General features: G+C 38.5%; 1 protein-coding gene across 8 annotated transcripts in view; it reads right to left on the bottom strand.

The window, feature by feature from the left end:
- The window catches only part of PSD3 (pleckstrin and Sec7 domain containing 3), a 765972-nt gene that overhangs the window by 352217 nt on the left and 392890 nt on the right, over positions 1-20865 (bottom strand). For 2 of the 8 annotated variants that reach the window (XM_074209084.1, XM_074209086.1), the window contains exon 1: positions 13539-13770. The exons of the other annotated variants lie outside the window; for them this stretch is intronic. The gene's annotated coding sequence lies outside the window, so the exon portion shown is untranslated. Of the gene's footprint in view, positions 1-13538; positions 13771-20865 lie in introns of those variants that run through there. 8 annotated transcript variants of the gene reach the window in all.

Genomic DNA, 20865 nt, shown 5'->3' with positions numbered 1-20865 from the left:
AATGGTCAGTCATTTCAGGGTCCAAAGAAACTATGCGACTCTAATGCCCACAACTGAGTTAGATTTCCAGGAAGATATGGCTTAAAGTTTTAAACTAAACCAATGCTTCTTGAGTATAGGGATTGTTCCATTCTGTGAGTCTTGTATATCTAGCACCTAGCACCAAGTAAGCACTTCATAAGTGACTCCTAATTAACTGATCCATTGATTAAAATTGGACTATTCATAGGTGTCACTTTCATAGAAGAGTGAAAGGAGCCAAGATGAAGAAAAATAGTTGAAAGAGGACATGAAAGGAAACCAAGATTATCCCATTCTATCATCTGACTTAGAACATCTACATTTGTATATTATAAACATATATATATAATATATATATATGTATAATGTTCACATGTGCATACTGACTCTCCTAAATGAATATAAATTCTTTGAAAGTGAATAGTATTTTCTATTTATCTTTGTAATCCCAGAGCTCAATAAAACTCAGAAAATAACTCAATCTACTGACTGGAAGATCTGTTGCTTCATTTGTCTGTCCATATAATCTATCAGTATTTTTCTGATTGTACCAACATTTTAAAATGACTAAATAGTGCTACAAGGGTCAGATCTATTACCAAATAAATCAAGACCTGCACAAGAAGCCTAGGGTATAAGAAATTTCTGGACGGTCCTTCATAGAATGGTCCATACCTAACTCAAACGATTTTAACCAGAATCATGATAGTCTCAGGCATAGAATATGCTGGACAACAATACTAACCAAGTTCAACTCCTTATGAACATGAAGGATTTATAAGGTCCAGGGCACAATGAGAAAGAGTAAAAGAATAGAGGAACTACAGGGAAAGAAACTGCGGGCACAATTTGTACAAAGTCAAGGAAGAGAAAAAAAGACTAATAAGGACTTACAAAGGTATGGTGATGAAAGAGCTTCCTCTTTAATGACTTTCATTTCTTTTTCATGACTCAGGAGCATGGGATCAAGACAGGAGATGAAGATAGTGAAGTTAGCAAGCATGAAGGGGTATCATTAATCATAAGAGCAGTAATAAAGTAGGGCAGATAAACAGCTAGCCTCAGAATGCTAAAGACTTGGGTTCAATCCCTACCTCTGTCACACACTGCTCAGGTAACTAAATACAAGTCATTAACCTTTAAGTACCCAAGTCAACTCTCTAAGGCCTTAAATTTGTAGTACAGGTGCTCACTCACATGAGCAGAAGAAACTCCTCACACACACACAGAGCCACAGAGCTCCTTTGGAGATTAAGTTACAAGTTCAAAATCAAAAGAAAAAAAGAAATTCATATAATCTATGAAACATGAACTATAGAGAAATAAATTTACAAACAACTACAAATTTCCAAACTAAAAACATTGTTCAAAACTCTTCCCCATTCTTTAAAAAATAAATTTAACGACCACATCTGCTAGTTTGTAATAAGTTGGTAAAATTGGGTAAAGCACCCATCTTTTTTTTAAGGTTTTTGCAAGGCAAATGGGGTTAAGTGGCCCAAGGCCACACAGCTAGGTAATTATTAAGTGTCTGAGACCAGATTTGAACCCAGGTACTCCTGACTCCAAGGCCGGTGCTTTATCCACTATGCCACCTAGCTGCCCCTAAAGCACCCATCTTAAAAAAGACTGGTGCTTCCAGTGTATTTTTTATAGAATTAAGTGCAACATAAGATATGTGTCTTTATTTTGGCTTTTTTCCATAGTAGTCACACACAGTTCACCTCAATAGGGTGCAACAAGTTGAAGAGAACATCCCCAGGCTTGGCCTGAACCCTTCCTTCTCCAGATGTTGATTACTGCCCTGAGCAGATAAAGGCCAGAGAAAAGGCCTAGGAATCCTGTGCTATGAGACCTCCCAAGAAGTCCTAGGGTACTAGAGAAGAGATATTGCTGACTCAGCCAATGGTAACCCTCCCCTTCTTAGTCAGAACCAAAAGAGCCTGGCAGGAGCAGTATGTAGTTCTGTTTATGTTTTAAATACTGTAATACAGTTGTGGCTCCTATGTAATTGCTGGCTACTTTCTCACATGCTGGGATGTTCCTGGAAATAACTTATTTTAGTTCAATCAATCATAATTTCCTAGCAAAATATTTTACATAAATAAAAGGGTAGTTTTTTTTGACCTATAAAAAAGGAGGAGGGAGAGAAGAGATAACATTCAAAAGACTGGTTTGCCTGGTTTATATTCCAAACTACATACTAACTTTTAAATTGCCATGTCTACTAACTTATATGAACACTGCTATGTATAATATTCTAGATTTAGAGTCAGAAAGGTCTAGGTGAGAATCCTATCTGACACTCACTAGATGTGTGACCCTCTACCACTCATTCAACTTCAAATTACTCATCTGCAAAATGAAGATCTTAATATCTATGGAGCTGGTTTCTTGTTATTTGTTTATACTAAAATCCTGACTTCTTTGATACTAGAAGCAACCAGATCCCCCTCTATCAATGCAAATTGGCTTAAGTTCCATAAATCATAAATTAATGAAGATCAAAGGAGACAACTGGCATAAAAGCAACTTAAAAACATTAAGAGACTACCTATTCAAAATACAGAGCATATTCAGCTAGAATCTATGTTTAGTGTGCACGTGTATCAGAAGTTATCAAACAAAAAGAGGAAGTAGTGTGCTGGGCCACATACTCCAGCCCTCTTAGTTCAGTTTATTCCTCAGCTGACATTCATGATCTTCCTCATCTGTCAATGCAGGGAAACAAGCATACTGTAGCTTGGAGATATCTCTCTGGGTTCCTTAGAATAAGGGAGTATTGATTCACTTGTTAGAAACCCATGGAAGGTAAATAAATGGAAACTGAAAAATTGATGCTGGGAGTTAACCAACAAAGAGCAAACAACTCCCAATTAAGAGTGCCTACTCCTAAAATGCCTCAAAGGGTCCATCTGTAATATAGACAGACCACTTGTCTAGCAAGGAATAAAATAAAAAGGATATTTCCACTGATCCTCTAGAAAGTTATAATACATATTATATATGTTTTTATGTGGGATTGAAGCCATTGGAATTCTGAGAGCTACCTGTTGTGTTCAGGATAGGGCTGCCATCCAAGGTCAACCTGAACACACTGACTTCAGCATTTGTGACTAAGGCTCCAGGAGGACTGTCAGCCTCCTCTACCTTCACCCTGCAGGCTGGGCAAACTACCAAAATCAGTAACTGGAACAGGACCATGATGGGATACAGATAATTTCTTTTCTTAATAGCCATGTGCTGAAGGCCTACATTAGCTTCCTCAGATTTCCCAAAACTATCCCAGAGTACCAAAATCTTATGTTAACATACTTTTCAATTTTCTCCTATTAACAAAATCCATTTGTTTTCTTCCCCTCCCCCAATTAAAAGAAAGAAAAACTCATAGAAAATATACACAGTGAAACAAAAGAAATGCCTACATTGGACAGGAGATATCAGGAGCATGTCTCATTTTAGGTCCTTTGATAATGTGATTAGTCAGTGCATTGTTCAGAGTTCTTAAGTCTTTCAAAGTTGTTTATCTTTACAAAACTGTTGTAACTAGATAAATTGTCCTGGCTCTACTTAATTCACTCTGTATTCATTTAGTCTTCATTTTCTCTGAAACCATCCCCCTTCATCCCTTCTTATAGCAAAAAGTGCTACCATTCAAGCATGCTCAAAATGGACTTTTGTGGTGCTTAAATATAATCAAGATAGATCAAGTTTACAAAACTATAAATGTCTCTTGACAATATAGACTGTCCTTGCCTTGGAAGGCATCAAAGTCCCAAAAATCCAAGGACTAATCAAGTCTATACTTCTTAGGATCATTGATTTAGGTCTTGGAAGGGTCCTCAAAAATCGGGAAAAAAATCATCTAATCGGGGCAGCTAGGTGTGGCAGTGGATAGAGCACTGAACTTGGAGTCAGGAGTACCCGAGTTCAAATCCAAACTCAGACACTTAATAATTACCTAGCTGTGTGGCCTTGAGCAAGCCACTTAACCCCATTGCCTTGAAAAATCGAAAAAAAAAAAAATCATGTAATCCAACCACTTTATTTGACAGATTAAAAAATGTGAGGTCTGAGTAAGTTTTCCCCCCCTTTTCTCCCTTCAGGTGTCAAGAGGCTATTAATATAAGAATTGCTGGTACCTTGTTAGCTCAGTGTGTCAAACCACAGGCGGACAGACAAACAGCCATACACACCCACACAGCTCCTTCACTCTTGAGTAAGAAGTCTTGATTAAAGTTGAGAGGATACTTTTCTTTTCTTGGTTAACAGTATTTAACTTCTTCAGATAATAACTGACCTATCTTTTAAACTGGAACAGTTTCCCTCCACCATTTAGGTATCAGATTTGGCAGGGATCTTCAATGCAGAGGCTAAGACTTTGCCTTCAACTCTGAGGACATGAAGACCTGGCTATATAGTTTTTAGCAATAGGAAAGGTAATCACATGTAATTTGACTACACCAGAAATATAAGAAAGGCCATGAGAAAGATGCAAATAGACACCTGATTCCCTTTTCCTTCTTCCTCAAATCTTCTCATCCTATTTTCTGGTAAGTAGAAAATAGTTCAACAACAATAAAGCTAACATTTATTTGCATAGCATTTTAAGGGGTACAAAGTACTAGAAAGGAAGTGTTATTATTATCCCCATTTTATAATGAGGAAACTGAGGTAGTGGTTATATGACTTGTCCAGGGTCACACAGTTAATAAGTTATCTGGGGCCATATGTGAAATCTGGTCTTCACTCCAAGTCCATTATTCTATCTAATAAGCCATCTAAAAAACATAATAGGGACAGAGGTTATATCACCCCTTTAGCTGAATCGATACTATGAGATGTGACTTGATAACAACCATCTTGCAAGTTTCCAAATGACACCTAGAAGTATCAATTGGAATCCTGATTCTATTCCCTGCTGAAAAAGCTCAATGTGAGGATCTTCAAGATTACTGCAAAAAACCAGTCTTCTTACTTTAGAGATACAATTTTTCATAAACATCCATAGGTCCTCATCAGACATCCTTTTCCTACTGATCACAGACTAGGGGAAATAGGAAAATCCCGTCTTTTTTATTCATTGAGGTTCACCTAATACAGTCCTGTATCAACCGCTCTCAAAAAGATCTGGGAGGGGTGGCTAGGTGGCACAGTGGATAAAGCACAGGCCCTGGAGTCAGAAGTACCTGGGTTCAAATCTGGTCTCAGACACTTAATAATTACCTAGCTGTGTGGCCTTGGGCAAGCCACTTAACCCCATTGCCTTGCAAAAGAAAAAAAAAAAGATCTGGGAAACTGATGGCTGAGAACACAGCCTTTTCCCCAATAGTCTGGCAGAGAATGCAGGAATGGTGTTGGATGTCATGGATTTATTAAGAACTGAACTGACCAGGGCATTCCACAAGACTTCAAATAGCAGTCTCCATGCATTAGAGCCTTATTCAAACTAGTGACCTAGAAAAAGAAGGCTCTGGACCTTATCTTTAACCCTGTCCTTATATAAATAGCACTCAAAATACACCAGCAGCCGGGTCTCCTCAAAGTCTCTTAGGTCCATTCCAACTTTACTTCACTAAATATCTTATCAAAGATATCTCTTGGGGCTCTAAGAACTCTTCCCCTTTTATTCCTTTTGCACCAAATATCATTTAGAAGAAAAGGAGGAAGACATGACAATGTGAAAATAAAACAAAGAGATGAAAAAGTAGGAGGTTAACAAAAAAGGATCTCCTGAATCAAGGGACCTGTTTGAGAACACCCAGGAGGCAGAAGTCAGAGGACAGACCAGAATTCATAGTTCCCTCTTTTTCTAAACATACTTTAAGGCACAATCAGGGTTGGATGTACTCAAAGCCAGCAGGAAATATTCCAAGAATGCTAGACCACTAGGCAGAGGAGAATAATGCTACTTCTTTTCCATGCCAACCTAATCCAATCCTTTAAAGCACAAGCCTGCAATTGCTAGAATATAAACTATCAGACAAAATTACAAACGCTTCTATGGTTGCCAACTCTACATATTCAACAGAATATTGATGAAGAAAACAGGCTCAAATTGTCCAAAAAATTTGTAACTTTAAGAGAGCTGAACATTGGCTAAAACTCCAGCAAATTCAATCCATCAATCAAGAAGCATTTATTAACCTCCTTGACTATTAAGTCAAACCCTTACTCTATGAACTTCAAGGTTTCCTTATCATCCCATTACTCCTAGAGATAAATATAAATGCTTCTTGAATAACATATGTCCTTCACAACCTCACCCCAACCTCCAGTAAGTGCAAATTACATAAGCCAAGCATTACACTGACATAGTGTCATTTTGTGACAATTATTATGCTCATGTGTTTCTACTAATCTTGGGCTTGTCTTAGAATATATGACCTTAACCATACAAAATTGGATTAAACCAGTTTCTCCACTTTTAGTTAGTTCAATCAACTGAATACTGGATTTTATAATATATTACTTACATTATACCACTGTATACTTATATTACACTACTCTATCTTGTGATGCTGTTTTTTTTTTTAATTCTGTGGTTTTTAATAATGAGTACTCCAAGGAAAAAATGCAAAAGTTGTTCCTCTTAAAAGCTATTAGAGATATCACAGGGGCTATTAGCATGGGGAAGTCAAGCATTTCAAAGTTCATTCAGGCCCACAAAGAGACAGGACCAGTCACAAAGAAATGCCTAAGTCACCACAAACTCACAAAGCCTTTTATGGTTGCATTACAAAACAAAACAAAAAGGGACATTGATAAGTGACAAACTATTGCCATAAAACAGTCCAATTAATTCCCAGAAAATGAGAAAAGACCTCCAAGGGGTATTCAGCAGCTTAAGGGATTGTTAATGAAGCCCATCATTACAGTCTGGTATGACTTCCTTGAAGATGGAATAACAGTAGGAAAAGATCTGAAAAAAAATTGCTGTTAACTAATGTAATGAAGATTAACATTTCTCATAGGCAATGTAGTATAAAGATTGGAATACTAAGAATCTGGAAAACTGGACAACACAAAGATTGGAATACTAAAAACTAGAAAATGCTATTTTTGCTGTTGAAAATCACTTTTTATTTCATATTCTACCACAATCATTTTCAGAAAATATCTTGGAAAACCTGTGAGATCTTGGCAACTTCACCAAACTGAAAAACATTCAGAAAAAAACCCCATAACTTTTGTGTGTATGGGGAGTGAAGGGGGTTGGCTTTATTGCTTGCTTTTTTTCTTCAAAAGAGCCAGAAAATCTTGTCTCCCTTATAAAAATATGCAATCTACTAAATATGCTAGTATATTAAGATGCAAAATTGTTCCAGAATTGCAAAAATTCCCAAAAGATGGAATACTTGAACACACACCTTGACACACATCATGAAATGTTAAGAAATTTATCTAAGAAATATACATAAGCATCCTTCAAAGACTTAGGAATTCACCTGATTTACATTTCATTAAAAATGTATAGCTGTTCATTGCAGGTAGGCTTAATAGACAATGTAATATGTGGTTTTATGATGAATGAGCTTTCAAAATCTTTTTAATGAATGGCCAAATAAGCTATTGCAGGAAAAGGCAGGTGTTTTGCATTTTTTAATTTTTTAAGATGTATAAAGTTGCAGGATTTTTTGTGAAAAACAATAAAATTTTGTTATTTTATTTTTCCATGTAAATAAGAATACTAATGAACTTTTCCATCTTTATTATATATTACTCCTCTTTGCACTCTATAATCTTGTCTTTTCTAACACATTCCCATCTCCTCTCTCCTGAATCTTCCCTCCTCTTTGCATCTCCCCATGCCTGGAATGAACTCCCAAGTCATCTCCATCTCCTGGAATCCCTAACTTTCTTCAAAATTGCTCAAGCAGGAGGTAGCTAGGTCGCTCAGTGGATAGAGCACCAGCCCTGCAGTCAGAAGAACCTGAGTTCAAATTTGCCCTCAGAGGCTTAACAATTAACATAGCTACGTGATCTCAGGCAAGTCAACCCCATTGTCTTGCAAAAAAAAATTGCTCAAGCAACATTTTCTATGTTAATTTTTTCCTGACCACCTGATTCTCTTTTTTTGCAAATATTTTATAGACTTATTTATGTACTCATTTTCTCCCTGATAGAATGAAAGCTATTTCAGCAATACTGAACTTTTATTTTGTCCTTTTTTCTAGATGTCTATCCCAGTGCCTGGGCACATGACAATAAATGATTGTTAACTATACAGTAATCTGATTTTGGGGAAACACTTTTTGGAAAATATTCTAGATGTCTGGATTAAACAAGCATGAGGAGACCAATTCTACACATATTTATATTTATATTCCCTTTGTCCTTTAGTAAGCAGTTGTACAATCTGATGATGATTCTTCTTGATGACATGACAAGCACAAGAATTGGATTTGAGTAAGGGGGTGCTATGCAAAGTCACCAGTCTCACTTTCTCCTCCAGAGATATCTGAATCCAGTGGCCAGATAAGAATCAGGATGACTGGATATGGTCCTGGATGTGAAGTAATCAGGGTTAAGTGACTCATCCAAGATCACAAAACTAGTATCAAGTGTCTGAAGTTGGATTCCAACTCCAGTCTTTCTGACTCTAAGACTGATGCTCTATCCACTGTACCACCTAGTTGCCCTGTGCAATCTATTTTTTTTTAGGTTTTTGCAAGGCAAATGGGGCTAAGTGGCTTGCCCAAGGCCCCTGTGCAATCTATTAACAGAGAACACTCTCTTCTCTTCTCTTCTGTTTGTCTCTCTACCTCTCTCCCTCCCTCCCCCTACCTTTTCTTCCCTCTTTCCATCCTCTTCTCCTCCTACTCCCTTCCCATCTCTTCTCTATCTCCCCCTTATCCCTCTCCCCATCTCCTCTCTCTCTCCCCTCACCCCCACTCTCTCCTCTCTTCCCTTTTCTTCTCTTTCCCTTCCCCTCTCACTCTTATTCTCTCACTTTTACTTCCCGTCTCTCACCCACCTGTTTCCGCCTCCCTCTTTCTCTCCTCTCTCTCCCTCAGTTTCCTCATCTGTAAGGTAGTACTACCTAACTCATAGGTCATTGGGAGGAGAATGCCCCAAACTGTACAGCACAGCATAATTTTAAGTGGTTGTTGCTATTATTACCTACTGCAGCAAACTTCAGTCTGTAGGAGTTATAAGAGGCAGAGCCAGCAACTGTGACAAGGTCCTTCGATGAGTGGCCACAGCTGAGGATTAAAAAACAAGCTTCACTTTCAGTCATAGCCGCATACATGGATTATATCACAGACAGCATGTGCTATCTTTAGTCATGAAGAGAAATAAGATATACACATATGTTTTATTCTTGACTGAAAACAACATATGGAGTGTTCTTTCCAGGTCTGGCCAACACATTTTAGGGTGGACACTGTCAAGCTAGAGACAATCAACCAGAAAAATGAGGAGACCTTAATATCTTAAGCTTTAAGGATAGTTTGAAGGAAGCAGGAAATGGAAAGAAAAGACTGACCATGGGGAGGGCAGAAAGGGCACAGGGAAAAGGCATGGCAGCAGTTTCTTGACTAGATAATTTCTTTATAGCTCCAAAGAGAAAATCAGAACCAATGGAAAGAAGATACAAGGAAGGTTTATGGTTCATTTAGGAGAAATTTCTAACAATTAGAGCATACAAAATAAGGCTACCTGGTGAGGTCAAACATCACTCAATCTTTCAATCACAGGTTGAATGATCACTTCTTGAGGATTCCTGGTCCAATATGTACCAGGTGAGACTACAATGATAAAAATAACAGCCCCTATCTTCAAAGAGCTTACATTCCCCTAGGGTCAAGGACATGTAGACAGAAATGTCAATACGCAAAAGAAAATGTATACATGTATATACACATACACATATGTTCTCACAAAATTAATTTTTAAAAGGTAGAGGAAACAATGACTAGGAGAATAATAAAAAGCTTCTTATAAGAGACAGCATTTGAGCTTAGTCTTTTTTTTTTTGCAAGGCAATGGGGTTAAGTGGCTTGCCCAAAGCCACACAGCTAGGTAATTATTAAGTATTTGAGCCCAAATTTGAACTCAGGTATTCCTGATTCCAGGGCCAGTGCTCTATCCACTGCGCCACCTAGCTACTCCTTGAGCTGAGTCTTAAAGGGCGCTAGGATTTCCAAGTAAGGAGAACAAACATTCCAATGGTTATATGGGGGCAGCTGTGCATTCTCAGAGATGGAAGGTGGAATGTATAAAATGAACAGGTAAGCCAATTTGGATGAAGAAAAACAGAGGCAGAGAAATAATCAATCCAGAAAGGCAGACAAGGGGCTAGACTGTGTAATGCTTTTAAAATCATACAAAGGCTTTTTTATTTTATCCCAGAAGCAATATCGAGCAACTGAAACTTCTTGAGCCAGAGAGTGGCAGTGTCAAACTTATGCAATAAAAATATCAGTTTGGCAGCTAGCTAGAAAATGGTGTACAAATGGGAGATGCTGGATGCAGTACAATTTAGAAGGCTATTGCAATGGAGTAGCTAGATGGTACAGTGGAAGGCGCACCTGCCCTAGAGTCAGCATCGGGCACTTAATAATAATTACCTAGCTGTGTGACCTTGGACAAGTCACTTAACCCCACTGCCTTACCAAAAAAAAAAAAAACTTGCAATAGTCCAAGCAAGAGCTCTGAATGAGAGCAGTGGATAGAAGAATGAAGAGAACAGAGATGGAAGAATGTTGTGGAGACAGAACTGCTAAGACTGCAATCTGACCTAGCAGTGAAAAACTAAAGATGACCTTTGTTGACCTCCAAAGTCCTTCCAGGAGGAAGGATTTACATTTGGGTGATAAGACACAGAAATCCTAGGTTTGGCAAGAGCCAATCTTCTGGGAATGAACTCTTGGACATATCTCCTGCAGGTGTGTCTGTCCAACCCCAACCTAAATTGAAGGCCACTCCCTTCTTTTGATGGACAAGTCAGAAGTAGCTTTTCAGATCCTATCTTATGATAGTAGAAAAGGACCACAGTTTCAAGCTGTATCTTGTGGGGTTTGGTTTTCTCCCCACACATGCCTGCATAATCAGCCATCTTAGAGAAATATTAATAAATGTGTGTTAACCTAATTATGTTTTGGTCAAATGCTGAAGGTTAAAGTTTGTCCCTTATTAGGACAAACTCTGAGGATTAACATTTACAATCTATTATTTCTAGGACCAAATTCACTGAAAATCCTTGCTCATCTTCCAGGTGCAATCCTGGATTATTGGAAGAATGGAGGTGGAAGAGTCCTTGAAAGAAACAGGGAATTAAGGAAGCAATGTGGTTTGGGTGGGGGGATAGGGGATGAGGGGGACAAGAAGAGCTCTGTTCTGTAGGTAATGAGTTTAGAAGAAAATCCTCTACAGATATCAAGTTGGGCTATGGTCCCTTGAAGAATCAATAAACTATGGTTCTATATCCAAATATAATGGTATTGTCAATCCTAACACAACCTTTTCAGTTAGGGTACAAGTTTTGAGTTCACTTAAAGCAGTGGAATTAACTTCAATATTTTCTCCCACTCTCTGGGATATATGAAGAAAACAGACAAAAGCTAACTTTTTTTATCACATGGTGACCAAATCCATGACACTGATCTTACTGTCTGCCATTCTCCTCTAGGCAAGCTGAGCTAACTGACCACAAGTTCTAAAATTAGTCTTATGCTGGCTATTGACCAGAAACCCAAAAAACAATTAGGAAATTCAGAAGGTGTATTTCAGATATTTGGTTATTCTGAAAGGTTATTTGGCTTGATTATTACTCTAGATAATACATGGAAAGCACCTTGCCAACCTTAAAATATTGCATAAATGCCAGTTATCATTATTATTATTATTATTATTATTATTACTATTATTACTATTACTATTATTACTATTATTACTATTACTATTATCATGAATGTCCATATGAAAAGGATAAGCCTCCTCCCTGGTGTGAAATTCAAACACAGTTTAAGAAATGCAAACATTTTATTTATCCATCATGTTTAATCTAGGCAAAAAGTTATTCTTAAGTGCTTATTTCTGCTAAAACCAAAAAAGGTTTTTTTCAAAGTTTTAAAATTGTATTTTGAACTTGAGCAATTTTACAGAAAAGGACCCAAATGGCATTAAGGTGTAACTATTTGCATTTTATTAAATTATCTCCTGACCTTTAATTCATATACATCTTCAGAAAAATGTCAAAAGTGTGTGCACAGTATTATTTTCTAACTTCTAAAAATCTTTTACTATTTTGTGTCTACCTTCCAATACAACCCATACATAGTCATATTTATTGATAAGATAGTATAACATTCTGTTAATAACCATCAAAAATGTGGACACTTAAGCACAATTCATAACTTTGCTCCTGAATGGTAATAGTGAAGCCCAATTAAAAGAAAATTCATCTTTCTTACTCCTCTGGGAGGCAAAGTACTTGAGTTCATCACATCTTTCTGTCTCTGAACCATGATGAGGTCTCTCACTTTAAGGTACCTCTAGTGCTTTGAGAATGAACTTACTTTCAAAGAATCCACCTTCTTATTCCCTTGGCACTACCCTCCAAGTCTATACCTGGCCATAAGCTGGATGAACTTTTTGAATCTGAAGCTCCTTGAGAGATATTCCCAAAGATCAAAGGAACTCCCAATTCCCCCTGTGTGGGACATCAAGTTGCTCATGCTTTTCTCCTTTTTACAATACTGATTCATCTTTGAAGTTCTACACTCACATCTTTTAAATGGGCTTAAAAAAAAGATTAGATTCTGCTATGAATGATCTAACCACATGGAGTTCTGTAAGAGAAGTCATTCAAAATCAGGGAAGGAGTGAGCCTGGGGCAGCCAGAAACTGAGCAGAATCCAGATGCCCAGGGACTGCTGACTAGTCCAAATCAATATTGGGAGGGGGGAGGAGAGGAGGATGAGGGAGAGGGAAAGAGAGTGAAGGAGGAGGAAGGAGGGAGGGAAAGGGGGGAGAGAGGGAGAGGAGAGGGAGAGGAGAGGGAGAGGAGAGGGAGAGGAGAGGGAGAGGAGAGGGAGAGGAGAGGGAGAGGAGAGGGAGAGGAGAGGGAGAGGAGAGGGAGAGGAGAGGGAGAGGAGAGGGAGAGGAGAGGGAGAGGAGAGGAGAGGAGAGGAGAGGAGAGGAGAGGAGAGGAGAAACTTGAATTTGGGGATTCACAAAATTGTCAGCTTCCCCCAAAAGATGCAAACTTTTTTAGAAGCTAAAAATGCTAAACTAACACCCAAAGAATCCTTCCAATCTTTTTCTTCACCAACACAAAACAAAAATAAACCCTCAACCCCCTTAAGCCCTGGAGCAAACTGTCCTAAAAACAGTCATCCTTTATTCTCCTAACTCCAGCCTTGGAGATGAAATCTTTGGATTAAGTTCCTTCCTAAAGACTTTTTTTTCTCAGTTGTTTTTTGCAAGGAGGGAGGGAGGGAGGGAAAGGATAAAAGGATATAAAATACAACCACCCAAACACTTCATTACTATTACCAAACTGCAGTTACCTCTGTCACCAGACAGTCAGTCCACAACTCTGCCATAAATAGGAGAAGCATTCTCCCATCTCGTCTGCTCAACAAACTTTTTATCTGGGGCTTGGGCTCTTTCTCGGGCTATCTCTCTGGTGCTGGCCGCCGCTGCTGCTGCTGCTGCTGTAGCTGCTGCCGCCTTCTCTGCAGGAACAGATACCACTACCCGCAGACTCCCTTCTGACATTTTCCCAGAATGCCGCTGCATCCCTCTGGGGCCTAGGGATAAGCACTTGAAAGAAGTGGAAGGAGGGCCCACCCCGGCGCCCATCCCCACCCCCTACCCTACTTTGCAACCTCCTTTTTTGAACAACTTCCCTACAAGAGACCTGGTTCAAATGTCTAAATGGTGGTGAAGTCACACATGACCTCAGAAGCATTCCATTAACCATTTGAAGCCTGAATGACACTGAGGGGGTGGGAAAAGAATAAGGAACAGAAGGACTGTTTTTTAGGTTGGTTTGGGGGAGGCAGAGAATAGAAGGGGTGAGTGAAATTAATTATCTTTTCCCCCTTTTGCTAGGGGAATTCATATCAATTTCTCATTTTAAAGTAGACTCCTTGCACCAAAAATAAATGATTGAAAAAATAGTACTGATTCATTTTATTATAATTATTAGAGGATTAGCTATGGCAATTCAACACTTCTATTTGCTTTTGATTTTTAATTTGCAAATATTAATTTGTTCAGATAGGCCTGAAGCAGGCAGAACACACTTTCTCTCTCTCTCTCTCTCTCTCTCTCTCTCTCTCTCTCTCTCTCTCTGTCTCTCTCAGAAAGAAACTAACAGTCACAGGAGAGAGGGAGAGGGAGAGGAGGTGAGAAAGAGAGAAGAGAGACACTTGCATTTGGGGAGTCACAAAATTATCAGCTTCCCCAAAAAGATGCAAACTTTTTTAGTAGCTAAAAATGCTAAACTAAGCCCCAAAGAATCCTTCCTACTGTTTTCTTCACCAACACAAAACAAAAATAAACCCTCAAAGCCCTTAGCCCTGAAAAGTCTGAAACTCCCTAGTGACAAGGAGACCCATCTAATGGATAACAGAAGCAGTTTCAGAGTCCCTAAGAGAAACTGTATATTTCAGTCCTCTGGTCTACCCCTTCCGCTTTCCTAGGTCCTGGGCTGCAATTTTATTGGCAACCAGAAGTCAAAGTAACAAGGGGATAAGATGTCTTTAAAAAAAAAAGTCACATAAATCCAAAGTGAACTTCTATTAGTTCCTGAAAGTTCTCAGAGACCAAATAGGGTTAGAAATTCCATTTCATGTAAAGGGCTTAGAATTTATTCTATACAAAGTCTTTTCCCCCTAAGAATTAATAGTAAATTATTCTTGTTATTATTATTAAGTCAGCTACAGAATATCTTCTCTCTCATTTCATAGCAAAGCACCTGTTCATAGTCTGGAAAACTTAGAGCTGCTGTGGCAAACAGCTATGAAACCCACAAGAATCCCAGCAGCTGCTCCAAACCCCACACCTGTTCTAAAGAATGAACAAGTAATAGTTCTATAATTATAATTATCCACCAGCTCTCATCTTCCTCTTGCTAAAAAGAAGAGAGGACCAGACTGGCCTCTCACCACAATGGCAGTTTCCTAAAGTTTTAAGTTATGGATCATCTGTGTATTGATGTAGAGAATTTTGACAGCAGCATTTCCTCAAAGCATATTAATTTTTACAGATGAGACTGATCCAGAAAAGTGAACCAGCATGCATAGTCACACAAGTGGTGGGATTCAAATCTAGATTGTTTCAAATCTTCACTAGTTTCCATTGTGTCCCAGGAGGTTACCTTCCCAACAGGTTAACTGCCCTAAGGCACCACCTATGCCAAGGTGGGAGAACACCATGGGTTAGTGCAGATTCAGCAGGGAAGGTGAGCCAGGATGGCTTTTCAGGCCAGTGTCCCACAATAATTAACTCAATTCTATTGTTAAATTCTCCCAGGTTGCTTCCTCTCAGATTCCTTCTGTTTTCTTGAACTTCCTAGAGAATAATTTGGGACTTAAAGTTTGTCTTTTCCACTGAACACAACTATATCTCAGCACCTTCTCTAAGGTAGCTAGTTGATCCTTCTCCCATACTTATCTAATACACAGGGTCAGGAGACTAATTTAGAATAATCCCTACTTCACAATATCACCTCAGGGGCCACCTCTTCTCTTACACCACATCCACTGTAGATTGTCTTTTGTTCTTGAAAAGGATTAAGACTTTAGGGAGGTGATGCCATGACAAACAAGATAATTGTTGGATTGAAGTGAAGGCTTGCAAAGTCACCAGTCTCACTTTCTATTCTGGAGCATTCTGGATCCATTTTTCCCATATGGATCAGGACAACTGGAGATGGCCCTGGATGCAGTGGGGGACCACATCAATTCATCACAAGGGTAAGGCACTAGTGGATATTAAGACAAAAAAACCCAATCCTTTTGTATTCAAGAAGGGAAATTTAAATTCTTGTACTAGAGAAACAACAGGTACATCTCCTTTTTTATTGGGGACAGAAAAAAAAAATGTGCACATCATTTACATAAATACAAAAAATACATGGTAAGGAAACTTTTGAGGGGAAGGCACTAGTTTCTGGCAATAGGAGAAATTGGAAATAATTTCCTGAGGTGGTGATCAAGCACGGAAATGAGGAATTCTAAGGGTCAGAAATAAAGAGGGAGTGAATTCCAGACATAAGGAACAGACAGCCTGTGCTACAGAGAAGGGAGATACAATTTCTTGTGTAAAGATTAGCAAGTGGACCAGTTTGAATGGATTGCAGTGTATGTGAAAAGGATTAAAGTGTAATAAAGCTGGAAAGGTAGCCTGGCGCCAGTTTTAAAGGGCTAATCCCTCACTATCTGGCTCCTATCCAGACCCTGGTTTTCTTTATCTGTGGACCTCCAAGTCACTCTCACAAAGTGTTCAGTACTTAATTCAATCTTCTTTTCCACTCTACTCTTCTAACACCCTGGCCACAAAGTTCCTCAATCTCTCCAAATCTCATGACCAAAATACCTCTATCATAAACAAGTGTGGGTGGGTCACCCTTAGGAAACTCCTCCTGAACCCCAAACTAAGTCTTGCACCAATATCCAGAATTCTTAACTACAATTCTTAAGTAAATGCATTATTTGTATCATTAGAAAAATAGCCACTAAAACCTTTCACTTTCAAGAGAACTCAGACCAAGTAACTTTTGCAGGAAATAAAAGAGGGTATTGGACAATACTAAAGCCAGCTCAATCCTAAACCCTTCTACCAGAAGATGCTGTTAAAGCAGAGATCAAGAATAAAAGTCAAAACAATGATCACCCGACATTGAGAAGAGCATCAAGGTATAATTGCTATACACCTGGTGGAAACTGGAGAATGCTAAAAACCCTTTAAGAAAGATTGTTTATAGGAATAGTTAAAGAAGGCTGTATCAAGGAAATTAAGACTGGAGAAGGAAGCTGAGAAGACAAATATGTCCTGGAGAAAAATATCAAAGTATCTAAGAATTAGAATGGATATTTAGTCCAAACAATACCTAAAATCATGAGTGCCAGAAACAGCATCTCCAACAAATGGTCATCTACTTGCCAGTGACCTGGCAGCCCACAACATCTGAATGTTTCCCATTCTACAGTCACACAGCTGTTACTAGTTTTCATATCTAAGGCTTTATTTCTATAGCGGTATTCAAAATCTATGGCAACTGTACTACAGTTGCCATGGAAAGGATTATTAGGGGCACAGAGAGAGCAACACTATAAAACAGGTATGGGATAGTCTTTTGGAGTTCTTTCACACCTAACAATGCCCTTGTCCTTCTTTTAGATCTCTGCTCAACCCCATCCCCCACCCCCAAGAATTTAGCCTTTCTTATAAGTATAATACTGGACTTGGAGTCAGGAAGACCTGAATCTCAGCTATTTATTAGCTGTGTAACCCTATGCAAGTCACTTAAGTTCTCTATGCCTCAGTTTATTCATGTGTAAAATAATGGCAACCTACTCCCAGGGTTGTTGTGAGGTAATGAGGTAATAAGGTAATAAGGTAATGAATTCTGTAAAACTTAAAGCTCTCCATAAGCATTATTATTGAGTTGCTATCATATTCAGTTTCAACTCTTCTAATTAAAAGCCTACTAAGGTATTAACTGATATAATTTAAAAGTATAAGCCCTTAACAGGGAGGGTTACCTGCATTTCAAACCTGAATATACTGGTAAGGGTTGAGGAGGGAGAAGAAAGGAAGGTCTTCCAGTTACTCAATCCCCTTCCCATTTCTCCCCATTATATCCTCATTTCTCATCTCTCCCATGAGCAATAGTTTCTTGAATGATGTTCATCATGGATCTTTTCTCTCTCTCCTTAACCTCATCCAACTTTTAACTTCTTATCTCCATTCAACATAACGCCACAACTATTAGATCACCTCTTTTATTTCCCTGCCACTTTGGATACATGCTTCCCAATATCATCCTCCCAACCAGTCTTAGATATTACCTTGGATTAGATAATCTCGTAGAGTATTCTTCAGAAAGTTTCAAAACATTGCACCAATGTCCAGAATTCTTAACTACAATTCTTAATTGGGTACATTTTTATCCTCTCATTATATAGACATGCATATACTATGTGTATATGTGTGTATATATAGACATAAATGCAGTGTGTGTAGATCACATTCTACAATATTTACAGAAAGTAGTGTGTGCATGTGTTTTGCACATGTGTGGATATACACACATTTTATATATCATGACTCAGAGAAATTCACCCCCAACTATATAAGGATAGAACATAAATTTCCCTACTAATAAACTGGGTCCAATCCAAGTTTACATCACTATCTATCACTAAGACACTTACCTCCTGCTAAAATTCTCATCACACACCTAGTTTCCTTCAGTTACAACTGACAATGCCATTAGGTCATCAACAACCCAAACCAAAACACTCTACATCCAGTCTGTTATTAAATTTTACTTCTAGGATCCTTCAAATTTCCCTGATCCATTGGATCAAAACTTTTGTCAACATGCAGGGCCTATTCATCTCAACTTTATTACTGCAGCCTCCTCATCAAACTCTCCCCTTAAAAAAGGGGACAAATAGGGGTGTTGAGGGAAATCCCTGGGCTGTAGCTGATCTTTTCTTTCTTTCTTTTTTTTTTTTTTTGCAAGGCAATGGAGTTAAGTGGCTTGCCTAAAGCCACATGGCTAGGTAATTATTAAGTGTCTGAGACCGGATTTGAACCCAGGTACTCCTGACTCCAGGGCCGGTGCTTTATACACTTCGCCACCTAACCGCCCCACATGGCTGATCTTTTAAAGGAAGATTTTTACACACTAGACAGGTGAGGGTGGAGCAGACTACTGCAGGTGCTGAAGCCAGCAGGTATTGATTCTCAAGAGCCAAATGCCAAATTTTCACTGTAAGCATTTACACCTGGAAAGTTCCCAAAAGCTACATTTACTATCCCATCATTACACAGGTGAGAGCAAAGGACAGAACAGTCTATAAGGATTACAAAATAGTAAGTCAGTGTTTATCTGGCAATGTCGAGAGAATCAAATATTATCATTAAGGCAGAGTAGCAAAGTGGGAAAAGCAGTAGATTTGAATGCTAGCCTGGACCTGGGTGAGGCAGCTCAGTGGCTATTGGGCTAGACCTGTGAATCAGAAAAGTTCAAAATATTTTTTTCAAATCTTGCCTCAAACTCTAAATAGCTCTAAGACCCTGAGCAGTTTCCTGATCTATAAAGTGGTGATAAGAGTACATACCTCACAACGGTTACTGAGAGAATTGATGTAATAACATAAAGTGCATTTAAAACCTTAAATGTTAGGGGCAGCTAGGTGGCACAGTGGAGAGCACTGCCCCTGGAATCAGGAGTACCTGAGTTCAAATCCGGCCTCAGACATTTAATAAATACCTAGCTGCGTGACCTTGGGCAAGTCACTTATTGCCTTGCAAAAACAAAAAACAAAAAAAAAACCTGTTAACTATTATTATTCTGAGCGTGTTGTATACATCTCCATTCTTGAAGTATAAAGTTCTACCAGCTTTAACTTTTGTGCCCTTAGAAGTGATCTATATAAAGCAGACACTCGAGAAATGCTTATATTGAATTCTCTTTAGCAATTGTGGAAAAAAAGCCAAAATAAAGCCCCCTTGCACCCAGACAAGTGTCTTCTTATGTGCTGAGCATGAAGACTAAGCAGGAGTTTTAGCCAGTTCAAAAGACTTTCTGGTTTTATTAAAATGTTGCACATAAGCCACAGAGGGGAAATCAGAAAGCAAAAACATTTAAAACTAGGAAGGGGCCCACTTTAGGAGGCATTTCACAGAAGGGAATGATGACTGGTGCCAAAGCTCTGCTCCTTGCTAACTATGTGACAATGGCCAGAAAACAAAGGGTAAGTAACCTCCCTGGGTCTCAGTTCGTTCAGGTGTAAAATAAGTTGGCTAAACTGAATGCTTTCTAAGATTCTTTCTAGTTCTAAGACTCCGATCCTATTTCAGGTTCAAATAAGGTCATACAACTTTCAAAATCTCACTCTAAAATAAAGTAGCTAGTTAGCAAAGTAGATAGAACATTGGGCCTGAGTTAAGAAGACCTGAATTCAAATCAGACCTCAGACTCTTATTAGCTGTATGTCCCTGGGCAAGTCACTTAACCTTGTTTGCCTCAGTTTCTTCATCTGAAAAATGAGCTGGAGAAGGAATTAGCAAAGCACAACCCTCCTGTATCTTAATCAATTGAACTCCAAAAAGGATTAAGAAGGGTTGGACATATCTGGGAAATGAGCTGGAGAAAAAAATGGCAAACCACTCCAATATCTTCGCCAAGAAAACCCCAAATGGGGTCACAGAGTCACACATGACTGAACAACATCAACCACAAATTTACCATATTCAGAAAACTACTTCAGACCATCTCTGAACAATATCTTTCCTGCTGTCGCAAATTTGGTGATATCTCAGCTGATAGGAAAAAGCTTGGTTTCCTTAAAAAAAACTATAAAAATATATAAACACCCAAAAATTTTAGTATTTCTGGGATCTGAGCTCTCCCTGCTATGGTATTCCTACTGCTAACACTGACTGCAGACCCACTATGTCTTAGAAAATAGACCTCTTCAATAGCTATGACTAAAACAATACTATATATATATATATATATATATATATATATATTTTTTTTTTTTTTTTTTTTTTAAATTCCCTACCAGTTAGTCCCTGTGGTAAGGAGTCTTTCTGAACTCAGGCATGTTAGTCATTGGCAGGTACTCCACACCTTTCCAAGCTAGGTAG

Source organism: Macrotis lagotis, chromosome 1 (genome assembly GCF_037893015.1).
Source record: "Macrotis lagotis isolate mMagLag1 chromosome 1, bilby.v1.9.chrom.fasta, whole genome shotgun sequence".
In the NCBI taxonomy this organism is placed as follows: Eukaryota; Metazoa; Chordata; class Mammalia; order Peramelemorphia; family Peramelidae; genus Macrotis; species Macrotis lagotis.
This window is presented reverse-complemented; position numbering and strand designations above follow the sequence as displayed.